At 47.1% G+C, this 16,418-nt stretch overlaps 1 pseudogene; it reads left to right on the plus strand.

The window, feature by feature from the left end:
- Positions 1-16,418, plus strand: part of LOC147124281 (tyrosine-protein kinase transmembrane receptor ROR2-like) — a 206,450-nt pseudogene that overhangs the window by 167,803 nt on the left and 22,229 nt on the right.

The following is a 16,418-nucleotide window of genomic DNA, read 5'->3' on the forward strand; positions in this document are numbered from 1 at the left end:
TGGGACGGACTCCACTTGGCCAGTGCTGGGACTAGAGTCCTGGCGAATCATATAACTAGGGCTGTAGAGAGGGCTTTAAACTAATTAGTGGGGGGGGAGGTTTCTAGAGAGCAAATAATAGAAATGACAACAGAGAAGGTCATAGACTTAGGTAGCAGTGGGGGAATTAAAAAACAGAATGTGTCAGGAAGGGACAGAAGGTATGGAGCAAAAAGTAAAGTACTAAAAAGGGAAAAAACAGGAACTAAGTGTTACAAAACATATTTGAAAGTTCTTTATCTGAATGCACGTAGCATTCGTAACAAAATGAATGAGTTAACGGCACAAATAACGACATATGGGTATGATCTTGTGGCCATTACAGAAACATGGCTGCAAGGTGACCATGACTGGGAATTAAACATACCAGGTTATTTAACAATCAGGAAGGACAGGCAGGAAGGGAGAGGAGGTGGGGTGGCTATGTTAATAAAGGAAGGAATCACTATAATACAGAGAAATGATATTGGGTCAAAGGAGCAGGGTAGTGAAACAGTTTGGGTGGAGATAAGGAATAATAAGGGGAAAAAAACACTAGTGGGTGTAGTCTATAGGCCTCCGAACAGTTGCAACTCTGTTGGACGGAGTGTTAATCAGGAAATAGTTGAGGCTTGTAATAAGGGAACAGCTATAATTATGGGGGATTTTAATTATCATATTAACTGGACAAATCAAATTGGGCAGAGCAGCCTTGAGGATGAGTTCATTGAGTGTATTAGGGATGGGTTTCTTGAGCAGTATGTATCTGAACCGACCAGGGGGCAAGCAACCTTAGATTTGGTCTTGTGTAATGAGACAGGATTAATTAAAAATGTCCTAGTAAAGGATCCCCTTGGAATGAGTGACCATAACACGGTTGAGTTCCATATTCAATTAGAGGGTGAGAAGGTTGGATCTCAAACAAGCGTGCTGAGCTTGAATAAAGGAGACTATGAAGGTATGAGAGCGGAATTGATTAGAGTGGACTGGGAAAATAGATTAAAGGGTAAGACGGTACATGATCAGTGGTGTACATTTAAGGAGTTATTTTACAACTTCCAAAAAAAATATATTCCACTGAGGAAAAAAGGGTGTAAAAGAAAAGATAGCCATCCGTGGCTAAGTAAAGTAATTAAGGATAGTATCCAACTAAAAACAAGGGCATATAATGTAGCCAAATCTAGTGGGAGGATGGAAGATTGGGAAGTCTTTAAAAGACAGCAAAAAATAACTGAAAGATTGATTAAGAAAGGGAAGATAGATTATGAAAGTAAATTAGCAAAAAATATAAAAACAGACAGTAAAAGTTTCTATAGTTATATAAAAAGAAAAAAGGTGGCTAAAGTGAATGTTGGTCCCTTAGAGGATGAGACCGGGAAATTAATGGTGGGAAACATGGAGATGGCAAAAACACTGAACAACTATTTTGTATCGGTCTTTACAGTAGAGGACACTAAGAATATCCCAACACTGGACAAACAGGGGGCTCTAGGGGGGGAGGAACTAAATACAATTAAAATCACTAAGGAAGTGGTACTTGGTAAAATAATGGGACTCAAGGCGGATAAATCCCCTGGACCTGATGGCTTGCATCCTAGGGTCTTGAGGGAAGTAACGGTAGGGATTGTGGATGCATTGGTAATAATTTTCCAAAACTCACTGGACTCAGCAAAGGTCCCGGCAGATTGGAAAACTGCTAATGTAACACCCTTATTTAAAAAGGGTAGTAGGCAGAAGGCTGGAAACTATAGCCTGTTAGCCTAACATCTGTGGTTGGCAAAATGTTAGAGTCCATTATTAAGGAGACAGTAACAGGACATTTGGATAAACATAATTTAATAGGACAAACTCAGCATGGTTTCATGAAGGGGAAGTCATGTTTGACAAATTTGCTGCAGTTTTTTGAGGAAGTAACATACAGGGTGGATAAAGGGGAACCAGTGGACGTAGTGTATTTAGACTTCCAAAAGGCATTTGACAAGGTGCCACACAAAAGATTATTGCTCAAGATAAAACATCACGGGATTGGGGGTAATATTCTGGCGTGGGTGGAGGATTGGCTCTCTAACAGAAAGCAGAGAGTTGGGATAAATGGTTCGTTCTCAGATTGGCAACCAGTAACTAGTGGTGTTCCGCAGGGGTCAGTGCTGGGTCCCCAACTCTTTACAATCTATATTAACGATTTGGAGGAGGGGACCGAGTGTAACATATCAAAGTTTGCAGATGATACAAAGATGGGACGGAAAGTAGTGAGTGAGGAGGACATAAAAAACCTGCAAAGGGACATAGACAGGCTAAGTAAGTGGGCAGAGATTTGGCAGATGGAATACAATACTGGAAAGTGTGAGGTTATGCACTTTGGCAGGAAAAATCATAGAGCAAGTTATTATCTTAATGGCAAGAAACTGGAAAGTACTGTAGTACAAAGGGATCTGGGGGTCCTGGTGCACGAAACTCAAAAAGTTAGTATGCAGGTGCAGCAAGTGATCAAGAAGGCCAATGGAATGTTGGCTTTTATTGCTAGGGGGATGGAATATAAAAACAGGGAGGTATTGCTGCAGTTGTACAAGGTATTGGTGAGACCGCACCTGGAATACTGCATACAGTTTTGGTGTCCATACTTAAGAAAAGACATACTTGCTCTCGAGTCAGTACAAAGAAGGTTCACTCGGTTAATCCCGGGGATGAGGGGGTGGTCATATGAGGAGAGGTTGAGTAGATTGGGACTCTACTCATTGGAGTTCAGAAGAATGAGAGGCGATCTTATTGAAACATATAAGATTGTGAAGGGGCTTGATCGGGTAGATGCGGTGAGGATGTTCCCAATGATGGGTGAAACTAGAACTAGGGGGCATAATCTTAAAATAAGGGGCTGCTCTTTCAAAACTGAGATGAGGAGAAACTTCTTCACTCAGAGGGTGGTAGGTTTGTGGAATTTGCTGCCCCAGAAAGCTGTGGAAGCTACATCATTAAATAAATTTAAAACAGAAATAGATAGTTTCCTAGAAGTAAAGGGAATTAAGGGTTACGGGGAGCGGGCAGGAAATTGGACATGAGTCTAGGTTCGGAATGGTCATGGCCCTGTGGGTAGTGGAGTGGGCCCAGGGGCCGTGTAGCCTGGTTCTGCTCCTACTGTGTTCTAATTCTGTGTTAGATTTCAGGAGATGGTTTTATTCCTGTTCCTGGCTGGGGTGGAGATCGCCTTTACAGAAGGTAAGTACTGTAGAAAATATAGGGACAGAGTGATCTCCTGGAAGAATTTCAATCGCCTAGATGGGTCGGAGAGGAATTTCCCAGATTTTTTTCTCCCAAATTGGCCATTGGGTCTTTATCTGGTTTTTCGCCTCTCCCGGGAGATCACATGGGTTCGGGTGGATGCACAGTGATAGAAGATTTGAGGTTAGGATCAGATCAGCCATGATCTTATTGAATGGTGGAGCAGGCTCGAGGGGCCGATTGGCCTACTCCTGCTCCTATTTCTTATGTTCTTATGTTCTTATGTATTAATCCCACATACGCGCATGTGCGATACCCTGATGGCCGGGAGTCCACCGTTTCACTCCGAGATCTGGCTCCCTGTCCAACCCGTCCCACGGACCCACTGGTAGAGGAACCCATGGTAATGATGCCGACGCTCTGCGCTCCTTTGAGGATGACGCCATACCTCGGACATCAAGGGATCTGCCGGCTACTCCACCGGATCAACTCGAGGAGTCGACGCTTCCCATGGGATGGCCACCCAAAGCCAGGACGCCAGTCAATCCCCGATTACCAACAAGATGACGCCAGCTCTGCGCCTGTGGGGACCCGCACCCGGAGTCACGATCTCCCCAGTCTTCCGCAGGTCGATCAAGGCGACATGGTCCCCATCGATCTACCAGTACGGACCAAGTGACCCAGGGACCAAGACACGATCCGAGGAGATGTGCCTTCCAGCCACAAATGATGATCTAAAAGACTGCGCCTATTCATGGTCCGCCTAATCCACTAGAAGGAAGTCGTCGGACTTCGAAAACTTTCAGGTGGGAAGAATATCATGAATCTTGTCATGACTCATGAAGTAACACTAGGCGGCCAGCTGGTGGCGCCGTCCAAGGAGTATAAATACTTGAGCGTGGGGCCAGCTTGCTCAGGATGTTTCTGTAACCAGGAACTAGTGATGTAACTAGAAATCTCATGGTTTTGAAACAGTTGATTAAAGCCTTGTTTTATACTCAAACCAAGCGCTCAGTCGTCTGTTTACATCAATGGTGTCCTTGTGCAAGCAACACAGAAAGCTAGCATGAAGGTACAGCAAGCAATAAGGAAGGCAAATGGCACATTGGCCTTTATTGCAAGGGGGTTGGAATATAAGAGTAAGGAAGTCTTGCTACAATTGTACAGGGCCTTGGTGAGACCACACCTGGAGTAGTGTGCACAGTTTTGGTTTCCTTATCTAAGGAAGGATATACTTGCCTTGGAGGCGGTGCAATGAAGGTTCACTAGATTGATTCCTGGGATGAGAGGACTGTCCTATGATGAGAGATTGTGTAGAATGGGCCTATACACTCTGGAGTTTAGAAGAATGAGAGGTGATCTCATTGAGACATACAAGATTCTGAAGGGAATTGACAGGGTAGATGCTGAGAGGTTGTTTCCCCTGGCTGGAGTGTCTAGAACTAGGGGGCATCGTCTCAGGATAAGGGGTAGGCCATTTAAGACTGAGATGAGGAGGAATTTCTTCACTCAGAGGGTTGTGAATCTTTGGAATTCTCTGCCCCAGAGGGCTGTGAATGCTGAGTCTTTGAGTATATTCAAGGCTGAGATAGATATTTGGACTCTAGGGGAATCAGGGGATATGGAGATCGGGCAGGAAAGTGGAGTTGAGGTCAATGATCAGCCATGATCTTATTGAATGGCAGAACAGGCTCGAGGGGTCGTATGGCCTACTCCTGCTCTTACTACTTATGTTCTTATGAATGTACGAGTCTGCAACTAGCTTGACACTTCCAATATCTCCTTCCATCTGGCAAAACAGATTGACACTGCCCACAGATAAATGGCTGAGATTCAGAAATCTTCATGGGGAGAAGCCATATCCTCCACCATGTGGCACAGTATGGTCACTTTTATGCTGGTGTTGTTTTAACTTGGATTCTGGATGGGATTGTGTAAGATGTGTGCACGTGAGCTGGCTCTCAGCAATAATGTTACTAAAGCTGTTTTTAAACTATGTAAGACCTGTGCCTGCACCGCTAGTTCCTGACACAAGGGTCTCACGCAGCCGGTGCAACTTCAAGGTAACTTGCCATATTCACTAAAGCCGGCTGCCAGGAAGTCTCGGTAAAAAATTGGTTTAGCTTCAGGCTATTGGCTGCATGAAACCCTTGTGTTCAGAACCGGCAACACTAGCACTGGTCTTGCATCGTATAAAAGCTTTAGTTCAACCTCCTTATTCCAAAACACATTAGTTTTCCTGAGTCTACAACTGGGATAAAGAAGCTGGTTTTGTCGTGTAAAGGCTGAGAGCTGAATCTCCGATGCTCATCTCTCAGAATCCAAGTTAAAACAGCACCAGTATAAAAGTGTTTTTTTCAATGCATGAGTGTGCTGTGAAATTGGACTTTTCAATACACTTCAGATCATCATCAAATATATAAAAGATAGATATGCTTATATTTAGTGCTTGATAATGTCTCAAAGTGCTTCACAGGCAAGTAATTATTTTGAAATGCATTGACTGTTCTGTAGGCAACAATATGTGTTATGCAATGAGTGAATAAACAGTTCCCAACAATCATTTTTTGAAACCATTGAACTGTGAATGCCCACTACCATCAGCATAGAGGAAGCTGCAAATAAAGCAATTAATTTAGTAAGAGGAATGCATTTAGTGTTATCGACTTACTGTAATTAAAGTGGATAGTCGATTGCAGCCCTGAAAGCTCAGTAGTTACACAGTACCCACAGGACTAAAACAACTTGCAAGAGCAAGAAACACTGTGGGTGCAAAATTGGAATCGTTAGCGCGTTTTTTTAGGTGGTACAAGTGCCCTTAGAGTTCCAAAATGGCCGTGCGGTGCATGCCCACTTGTTGGACGAATCGCGCCAGCCGAAATATTGGTGAGAGTATTAATGCGAAAGCAGTGAGCGTCTGCTGGAAGTATAGTATGCCGAGCAGGCAGATCATGACACGCTGATTTGACACCAGTGGTGCCATTTTGGAGCTCAATGCTCCAGCTAACTCCCTCTCTTAACCTCGCAGAGCTGAAAATGCGTTCAGCAGCAGGAAGGACACCCCCCACCAGCGCTATTTAGAGGAATCATCAACTAGTTACAGGTTAGTTGCTGGTTGATTTCTTCTGGCTGTTGCTACAATTCTACAGGTGCTTTCTATAGTTGTTTCATGTTACAAAAGCCTGCAGGCTGTAGTGTGGCAGGTGCTGAAGGACTTTTTGCTGACTTCAAGGCTTCTGCACAAACTACTTGCTGTCAGACATGGGTACACTAGTAGGCATTCCCCTTGGAATACAGCATGACTTGGAGAATGAACAGAGGACACGCAGAGCAGGAAAAGCTGCTAGAAGAGGGAGGAAGAGGAGTGGGAGTAGGGCTCTCAGCAGGAGGCTGTATCCACCCAGGGTGTTCAGGGAGCAATTGTCCTACTTGAACCTCAGCGACAAGCAATGTGTGAGATGTCTGAGCTTTAGTAAGGACTTCCTCACTGAAATCTGTCACCTGCTGCAGCCACCATTGCAACCTCAGAGCAGGCCACGGACCACATTACCAGTGGCTGTAAATGTGACTGTGGTAATGAACTTTTATGAGTCTGGCTCCTTCCCAGCTATAGCTAGAGATATGCCATCCACTGTTGCATAAAGAAAGTCACTAAGGCTCTCTACTCAAAGAGAGCTGACGACATTTCATTCTCTCTTGCCAGAGACAAGCAGGCGGAGCGACCACCCGGCTTCTCTAGGATTGCAGGCTTCCCCATGGTGCAGTGTGCCATTGACTGCACACATATACCTTCGTGGGCATCACATGTCAACTCTGCCCTATACCAGAACTGAAAGGGATTCCATTCCCTCAACGTTCAGCTGGTGTGTGATCATAGACAGCGCATCATGCAGCTCAATGCCCGGTATCCTGGCAGCAGTCATGATACATGCATTCTGCAGCAGTCCACTGTGCCATCTGCATTTAACCCACCATGGCAAACCAAAGGATGGATACTGGGTGACAAGGGCTATCTGCTGACGACGTGGCTCATGGCTCTGCTTTCGCGTAAATACCCTCACCAATATTTCATTCATACGCTGAAAGCCATGCTGCCACACGAAATATGATAGAGCAGACCATTGCCGTGCTTCCGCTGCCTGGACCACTCTGGAAGAGCCCTGCAGTACTCGGCAGAGCGGGTGTCAAGATTCGTGGTGGTCTGCTGCATGCTGCACAACCTTACCATCATGAGGGGACAGCCCTTGCCACCAGCTATATGGCGAGCAGCGGAGGAGGAAGAGGAAGGGATGAGGCAACTTATACAGCCCCTTCCTGCCCAGGCTGCTGTGAAGAACTCATCGGAGTGAAATACCAGTAACCGCAACCCCAATTCCTCATTTTCCAACAATCCCATACCTTGCCTTTCCTCTGTCATCGATAATCACAGCATCGGCTTGGCTACAATGCAAAAAAAAAAGCATTCCAAGACAAATTTATAAATCAAATCATGCCATATTGCATACAAGTGTAAACTAATCATTCTTGTGCATTCCCTTAGTGCCTGCCTTTGTGTGCCTTTGCCTGTCCTAGTGCTCCTATGCAGTGCTACCCCAGTGGCTGCAGCATGGCAGGTGGAAGGCTGCTGACTTTCAGTGGAGGAGACTGCAGATGGCCTTGGAGGATGACCTTGAGCAGTTCTGGGCCTAGAAGGCCCGGCTGCAGACTGCAACATGGGTGGCAGCAGTCTGGGCTGGCTGGCTGACAGGCAACAGCAAGTTGCAGTGGTGGGAGGACGAATGCTGTCATTCGGAGAGAGGACAGCAGGTTGGTGCTCTACGGAGCCACTGCCACTCCCCTGGGGCAGCGCCTCAGCAATCCTAGTAACCTGTTGGAGGACAGATTGCTGGATTGCTGTAACACCCTGCAAGCCCCTGGAATATGGTAATCCACAGCCATGATGGCAGCTGTAATGATATCAGCAAATAGTGATGTTATTTGCCTGTTTGATTATGATGCCTTACCAGCATGTTTGCATGTATTGATTACTTATGCCTGACCAGCAGAGGTCATGTGACAGAGACAAGCAGTTTGGTTTAGTTTCAGTTTCGTTCTAGATGGATCACTAGCATGATGTCTCCTGTAAAGCTGTTAAAAAGAGTTGAACAGACTTTAGATTAAAACTCATTGGCCTAGAAATTCAGTTGCCTTAGCGCCGCTTTTGAGGCGCTAGAGGGAGTAGCGCCAGAGTTATGGCCAGTTTAAAAATTCCCTGGGGCCCTAAATCGGCGTTGCACCGGTAGCGCTGCGCCGGCACCGATGACGTCATCGGTGTGCGCAGCGTCCCGGTTGCCATGCCGACGGGCCCTAGCGCCGAAATTCAGTTGCGGCCGCCTCGCCCGTGGCAGCCGCAACTAAGACTTTGGCAACAGAGTCTTGCATGAGTTTGCGCCGGCGCATTAAAGGCCCCGCGGCGGCCGGCCGCTTTCCCGCCAGCCGCCTGCCCGCAGCTCCCTCCCCGGACTTCTCCCCCCCACCCCCCGGAACAGATGCAAGCCCGGCACTTGTCCGAGGTGCCGGGCTCATTTTTAGACAGATTTGCGCGGGCCGCGGCCGGGTGCAGGCAGCTCCTCCTTAACGGAAGGAGGGGGCCTGCACTTCCCGAGCCTGCCGCACCGCATCGGGTGCCGCAGCGCCGGAATTGCGGCGCGAAACGGCAGTTAGCGCCGATTTACCGCCGCAAAGACCCTTCAGTAGCGCCGGCAGCCGTTTGGGCGCGGCCCTGCTGAATTTTTGGCGCGCGCAGGGGGACTTAGCGCCGGCACTAACTTCTGGCGCTAAAGCCCTGGCTAAGCCAAAACCCAATTTCTAGGCCATTCTCTTTCATGAATGTGTCGTCATTGAACCCACATAAGAAATCAATACAGCAGCAGTCTGAGCTTGCATGGCAGCAAGCTGACCTTGCATTACAGCATTCTGAACTTCCACTGCAGCACTCAGATGGCTGCTGCTTGTGCTGCAACAGAAGCTGAGACATCAGCCATCAGACGCTGCATCATCATTGGGTCCACAAGTGTGCTAATAGATTTGGCCACCACTTCCATGCTGGAAAGGATGGGCTCCAAGCTCTGCCCAAAGCCCTGTACCAAGATAGAAACATAGAAGATAGGAGCAGGAGTAGGCCATTCGGCCCCTCAAGCCTGCTCCGCCATTTAATGACATCATGGCTGATCATCCAAATTCAGTACCCTGTCCCTGCTTTCTCCCCATATCACTTGATCCCTTTAGCCTTAAGAAATATATTTAACTCCTTCTTGAATATATTTAATGAATTGGCCTCAACTGTCTTTTGTGGTAGAGAATTCCACAGGTTCACCACTCTCTGGGTGAAGAAATTCCTCCTCATCTCTGTCTTAAATGGCTTACCCCTTATCTTTAGACTGTGACCCCTGGTTCTGGACTCCCCCACCATCGGGAACATCCTTCCTGCATCTAGTCTGTCTAGTCCTGTTAGAATTTTATAAGTTTCAATGAGTTCCCCTCTCATTCTTCTAAACACCAGCGAATATAAGCCCAATCGACCCAATCTCTCCTCATACGTCATTCCTGCCATCCCAGGTATCAGTCTGGTGAATCTTCGCTGCACTGCCTCCATGGCAAGAACATCCTTCCTCAGATAAGGTGACCAAAACTGCACACAATACTCAAGGTGTGGTCTCACCAAGGCCCTGTACAACTGCAGCAAGACATCCTTGCTCCTGTACTCGAATCCTCTCACTATGAAGGCCAACAAACCATTTGCCTTCTTAACCGCCTGCTGCACCTGCATGTTTACCTTCAGCGACTGGTGCACAAGGACACCCAGGTCTCATTGCACTTCCCCTTCTCCCAATCTATTGCTGTTCAGATAATAATCTGCCTTCCTGTTTCTGCCACCAAAGTGGATAACCTCGCAGTTATCCACATTATACTGTATCTGCCATGCATCTGCCCAATCACCCAACCTGTCCAAATCATACTGGAGTTTCTCGGCATCCTCCTCATAGCACACACGCGCACCCAGCTTTCTGTCATCTGCAAACTTGGAGATATTACATCTAGTTCTCTCTTCTAGATCATTAATATATATTGTGAATAGCTGGGGTCCTAGCACCGATCCCTGCGGTACCCCACTAGTCACTGCCTGCCACTCGGAAAAAGGGCCGTTTATTCCAACTCTTTGCTTCCTGTCTGCCAACCAGTTCTCTATCCAAGTCAGTACCTTACCCCCAAGCCCATGTGCTTTAACTTTACACACTAATCTCTTACGCGGGACCTTATCAAAAGCCTTCTGAAAGTCCAAATACACCACATCCACTGGTTCTCCCTTATCTATTCTACCAGTTACATCCTCAAAAAATTCCAGTAGATTAGTCAAGCACGATTTACCTTTTGTAAATCCATGTTGACTTTGTCCGATCCTGTCACTGTTTTCCAAGTGCTCTGCTATTACATCTTTTATATTGGACGCTAGCATTTTCCCCACTACCAATGTCAGGCTTACCAGTCTATAATTCCCCGTTTTCTCTCTACCACCTTTTTTAAATAGTGGGGTTACATTAGCTACCCTCCAATCCATGGGAACTGTTCCAGAATCTATAGAATTTTGGAAAATGACCATCAATGCATCTACTATTTCTAGGGCCATTTCCTTAAGTATCCTAGGATGTAGATTATCAGGCCCTGGGGATTTATCGGCCTTCAATCCCGTCAATTTCCCTAACACCATTTCCGTACAAATACTGATTTCATTCAGTTCCTCCCTCTCATTAGACCCTATGGGCTAGATTTTCAGTTGCTTGCGCCAGCAGTTAGCGCCTTAAGAGAAGTGATTTTCGGGCGCTATTCGTGTAGCGCCCGGGCGCAGCGCAGTTTGCGCCCCGCCCCAAATTAAGTTGCCCGTTAGCGCCGGCGCAAAGTTTAGCGGCCACCCGGATGCGCGCGCAGAAAATGACGTCACATCCTCGTGCAACGCCCTTTGGCCGCCCCGAATCCAAACTTCAGTCGGACCGCCCCATTCTGCGGCTGGCGTCCAGAGCGTTTGTAAAATGGAACGCAACACACCCTGGGAGCGCAAATTAAAGGGCACTCCTCCTGCACTATAAACGGCAGTCTGCATGTGTTGTGTGGAAGGATCCACCACCACCACCACCACCACCACCACCACCACCACCACCACCACCACCTCCTCTGAAAAAAACACATGCACCCTTCCCCTTTAAGAGCTCACTGGCACCAGAGTGTCTGCCGTGCGCTGCGCCCGAGCTCGGGCGCTGCGCTCTGCACCGCCGGCTTAGCGCCTAAAGATAGTAGTGGAACGCCTCTTTTAGCGCTCCACCAACCTCTTAGGGCGAAGCCACTGAATTTCCGGCAACGGGGCGCTACTTTGGGGCGGGCGCTAACTTCGGGCGGGCGCTAAGGTTAGCGCCCCAAAACTGTCTATACTGAAAATCTAGCCCACTGTTCCCTGACATCTCTGGGATGTTATTTGTGTCCTCCTTTGTGAAGACAGAACCAAAGTATGTATTTAATTGGTCAGCCATTTCTTTGTTCCCCATTATAAATTCCCCTGATTCTGACTGCAAAGGACGTATGCTTGACTTCACCAATCTTTTTCTCTTCACATATCTATAGAAGCTTTTACAGTCAGTTTTTATGTTCCCTGAAAGCTTACTCTCATACTCTATTTTCCCCCTCTTAATTACTCCTTTTGTCCTCCTTTGCTGAATCCTAAACTGCTCCCAATCCTCAGGTTTGCTGCTTATTCTGGCCAATTTATATGTCCTCTCCTTGGATCTTATGCTATCCCTAATTTCCCTTGTTAGCCACGGTTGCGCCACCTTTTTTGTTTTATTTTTATGCCAGACAGGGATGAACAAATTCTGTAGTTCATCCATACGATCTTTAAATGTTTGCCATTGCCAATCCACCATCAACCCTTTAAGTAACATTCCCCAATCCACCCTAGCCAACTCGTGCCTCATACCATCGTAGTTTCCTTTATTTAGATTCAGGACCCTAGTCTCTGAGTCAACTACTTCAATCTCCATCTTAATGAAGAATTCTTTCATATTATGATCGCTCCTCCCCAAGGGGCCTCGCACACAAGATTGCTAATCAATCCTTTCTCATTACATAATACGCAGTCTAAAATGGCCTGATCTCGAGTTGGTTCCTCGACATATTGGTCCAGGAAACCATCCCATACACATTCTAGAAATTCCTCTTCCATAGTATTGTTACTAATTTGGTTAGCCCAATCTATATGTAGATTAAAGTCACCCATGATAAGTGCTGTGCCCTTATTGCACGCGTCTCCAGTTTCCTGTTTAATGCAATCCCCAACCTCATCATTACTGTTTGGGGGTCTGTATGCAACTTCCACTAATGTTTACTGCCCCCTGGTATTTCTCAGCTCTACCCATACAGATTCCATATCATCAGAGCTAATATCCTTCCTTACTATTGTGTTAATCTCCTCTTTAACCAGCAATGCTACCCCACCTCCTTTTCCTTTTTGCCTGTCCTTCCTGAATATTGAATACCCCTGGATGTTGAATTCCCAGCCTTGGTCACCCTGGAGCCATGTCTCCATAATCCCAATTATATCATATCCGTTTACATCTATTTGCGCAGCTAATTCATCCGCCTTATTACAAATGCTCCTCGCATTAAGACACAAAGCCTTCAGGCTTGTTTTTTTAACACTCTTAGTCCTTTTAGAATTATTATTTACTGTGGCCCTGTTTGATTTACACACTTGATTTCTCTGCCTTCCACTTTTGCTTTTCTCCTTCTTGTCTTTTGTTTCTATCCTTGCTTCCCTTTCCTCTGTCTCCCTGCACAGGTTCCCAACCCCCTGCCATTTTAGTTTAAACCCTCTCCAACAGCACTAGCAAACACTCCCCCTAGGACATCGGTCCTGGCCCTGCCAAGGTGCAAACCGTTCAGTTTGTATTGGACCCACCTCCCCCAGAACCGGTTCCAATGTCCCAAGAATTTGAATCCCTCCCTCTTGCACCATTCCTCTAGCCCGTATTCATCTGAAATATCCTTCTATTTCTACTCTGACTAGCACGTGGCACTGGTAGCAATCCTGAGATTACTACCTTTGAGGTCCTATTTTTTAATTTACCTCCTAACTCCCTGTATTCAGCTTTTAAGATGATGCCAGACTGCTCCATATCCCTTGACATTGCATGCAGGCTTTCCAATGCACCAAGCATTTCATTGTGCATACCCATCAGCCAGCCCATCGAAGTCCTCATCTGAATCCTCTGCAGCAGAACTCGTGTGTTACCTCACCCTCTGGTGAGCTGGCACCTGCACTATGCTTGCCCTCTGCTCCGGCTGCAGGTCACTCATGCTTGGTGTCTCACCAAGTGTAGATGTTGCCTGTATACTTTCCTCTAAATTACGCGCAGTGTCAGTATCTGAGCTGGTGGCTGCGAATGTCAAATCGAGTGATGGTATGTCTTCATCATCACTGTCTTCTTGCTCTTCCATCATTGTCTGGCCAGGTTGCAGTTCTTGGGTATCTAAAAAAGGAGGAAGGCACAAAGGTAAGGTTGTGGTGAGGGAAAGGGGTGGCGTGGGAAGTAAGGTGAATGCTTACACGATATGCAGCTTGTAAATCAGAAGAGATTGTGGGATGAGAGGTAAGTGGGTTGTGAAAAGGAGGGTTAGGTATGAGGATACCATCAGCTTTGATAGTTTCATCCCCGCCGCTGGCCATGGCCTCAGCAATGGCAATTCCAATAATGGCCAGCACTGTCTCCTCCTTGGGGGTTCGGACATGCAGGCGTGCCTGCCCCCTCCAGTTAGCTCCTGTTGCCTCCAGTTTTTCGCCACTTTGTCCTGCAAGAGAGAGGGAAGTGTGTCAGTGATTGTGGTTCAATCTGTTTGGGTGTTGTGACTGTTTTTTTTTATTCGCTTATGGGATCTGGACATCGCTGGAAAGGCCAGCATTTATTGCCCATCCCTAATTGCCCTTGAGAAGGTGGTGGTGAGCTGCCTTCTTGAACAGCTACAGTCCGTGTGGTGAAGGTACTGCCACAGTGCTGTTAGGTAGGGAGTTCCAGGATTTTGACCCAGTGACGATGAAGGATCGGTGATATACTTCCAAGTCAGGATGGTGTGTGACTTGGAGGGGAACTTGGAGGTGGTGGCATTCCTATGTGCCTTCTGCCCTTGTCGTTCTAGGTGGAAGAGGTCGTGGGTTTGGGAGGTGCTGCTGAAGAAGCCTTGGAGAGTTGCTGCAGTGCATCTTGTAGATGGTACACATTGCAGCCACGGTATGCCGGTGGTGGATGGAGTGAATGTTTAAGGTGGTGGATGGGGTGCCAATCAAACAGGCTGCTTTGTTCTGGATAGTGTTGAGCTTCTTGAGTGTTGTTGCAGATGCACTCATTCAGGCAAGTGGAGAGTATTCCATCACACTCCTTACTTGTGTCTTGTGGATGGTGGAAAGGCTTTGGGGAGTCAGGAGGTGAGACACTCGCTGCAGAATACTTAGCCTCTGACCTGCTCTTGTTGCCACAGTATTTATGTGGCTGGGCCAGTTAAGTTTCTGGTCAATGGTGACCCACAGGATGTTAATGGTGGGGGATTCAGCAATGGTGATGCCATTGAATGTCAAGGGGAGGTGGTTAGACTTTCGCTTGTTGGAGATAGTCATTGCTTGGCACTTCTGTCGCGCGAATGTTACCTGCCACTTATCAGCCCAAGCCTGAACGTTGTCCAGGTCTTGTTGCATGCGGGCATGGACTGCTTCATTATCTGAGGAGTTGTGAATGGCGCTGAACACTGTGCAGTCATCAGTGAACATCCCCATTTCTGACCTTAGGTTGGAGGGAAGGTAATTGATGAAGCAGCTGATGATGGTTGGGCCTAGGACACTGCCCTGAGGAACTCCTGTTATGAATGAATAGCTGGCAGTGTGTGCAAGCTGTGAGGCGTGGGTGTTAGACTTGCAGCAGTGCTAAGTGTGTCAGGGTGAGGTGAAGCTATGAATGTTAGGTATGAGTCCTGATTGATAGAGATTGTTGGTAGGTGAGTGGTGGGGGTGTTGCTGAGGCTAGTGGTGGAGTTAGTAGGATATGGCCTTTGAAGATGTATTCATTGACCTTGACCACTCGTGTGAGGTCATTGAACTTCTTGTGGCACTACGTTTAGTTCCTCGGGGCTTGACTCCTGACATTGACCTCCAAGGCTATCTGCTCCCACTGCTTTCTGGGCATGTGTCTGGAGGGCATCTTGGCCTCCTGCAGATACAGGACACCTCTCCTACTTTCTACCTCCTCCACCAAGGCCTCTAGTGCAGCGTCTGAAAACCTTGGAGCCTGTTCTCTGCTCTATGTTGTGCCATTCCTCACTGTTTCCCAGGTCAGATTCACTTCCTGCACAACTCCCAGCACCTGCTCCAACCACAATGCACATCCCCTTTAAGAGGTGCAGGCTAGCTTTAAGCAGTGCAGGCTAGCTTTAAGTGGTGCTAGCAAATAACAATATTGGCCCCCTGCTGATGCGCCCAGCATGGCTGGATGCTGAAATCATGTTAATAAGCAGGCAGCACGAAGTTGGCATGCTGCTTGCATTTCAATCAACGGACGCAGGTTAATCATGCAACGCGATCCCCGCACCAGTTTTCGGGGGCTATCCTGTTTAGCCCCCTTCCTGTCTTTGATATCCCAAGCACATTAAACAGTAACTGTAACAAAATGTATTTATGTTTTTGCAGTGATGAAGACAATGAAAGTGGATTCTGTGAGCCATACAGGGGAATTGCATGTGCTGGATTCAATGGAAACCAGAGCATTTATGTGGATTCCCTCCAGATGCAGGGAAATTAAAAACCAAATTACTGGTAGGCATTATATACCCCTGCAGTAGAGCAATAACCACTTGTGCGTCTGCCCACTGAAGAGAAAACACTGGCCCGGAATTTGCAGTCAGCAGCGAAACGAAGGTGTTCACTGCTGGCTCCGAAGTACGCTCTGCACAAGGATTTTGCAATCCCTGTGTCGAAAACTTCGGATTTTCCGACCTACAATTCAAGTCAAAGGAACTTAATGTGGATCGCCTTGTTTGAACTGCTGTGATGTCAACAGGATGTCTAAGCAGCCAATTAAAAGGCGGAATTCTCAGACAGTGAACAAGGAAGTGAG

Source organism: Somniosus microcephalus, chromosome 1 (genome assembly GCF_052327205.1).
Source record: "Somniosus microcephalus isolate GS21.2 chromosome 1, FLI_Smic_1.0, whole genome shotgun sequence".
NCBI classification, from domain to species: Eukaryota; Metazoa; Chordata; class Chondrichthyes; order Squaliformes; family Somniosidae; genus Somniosus; species Somniosus microcephalus.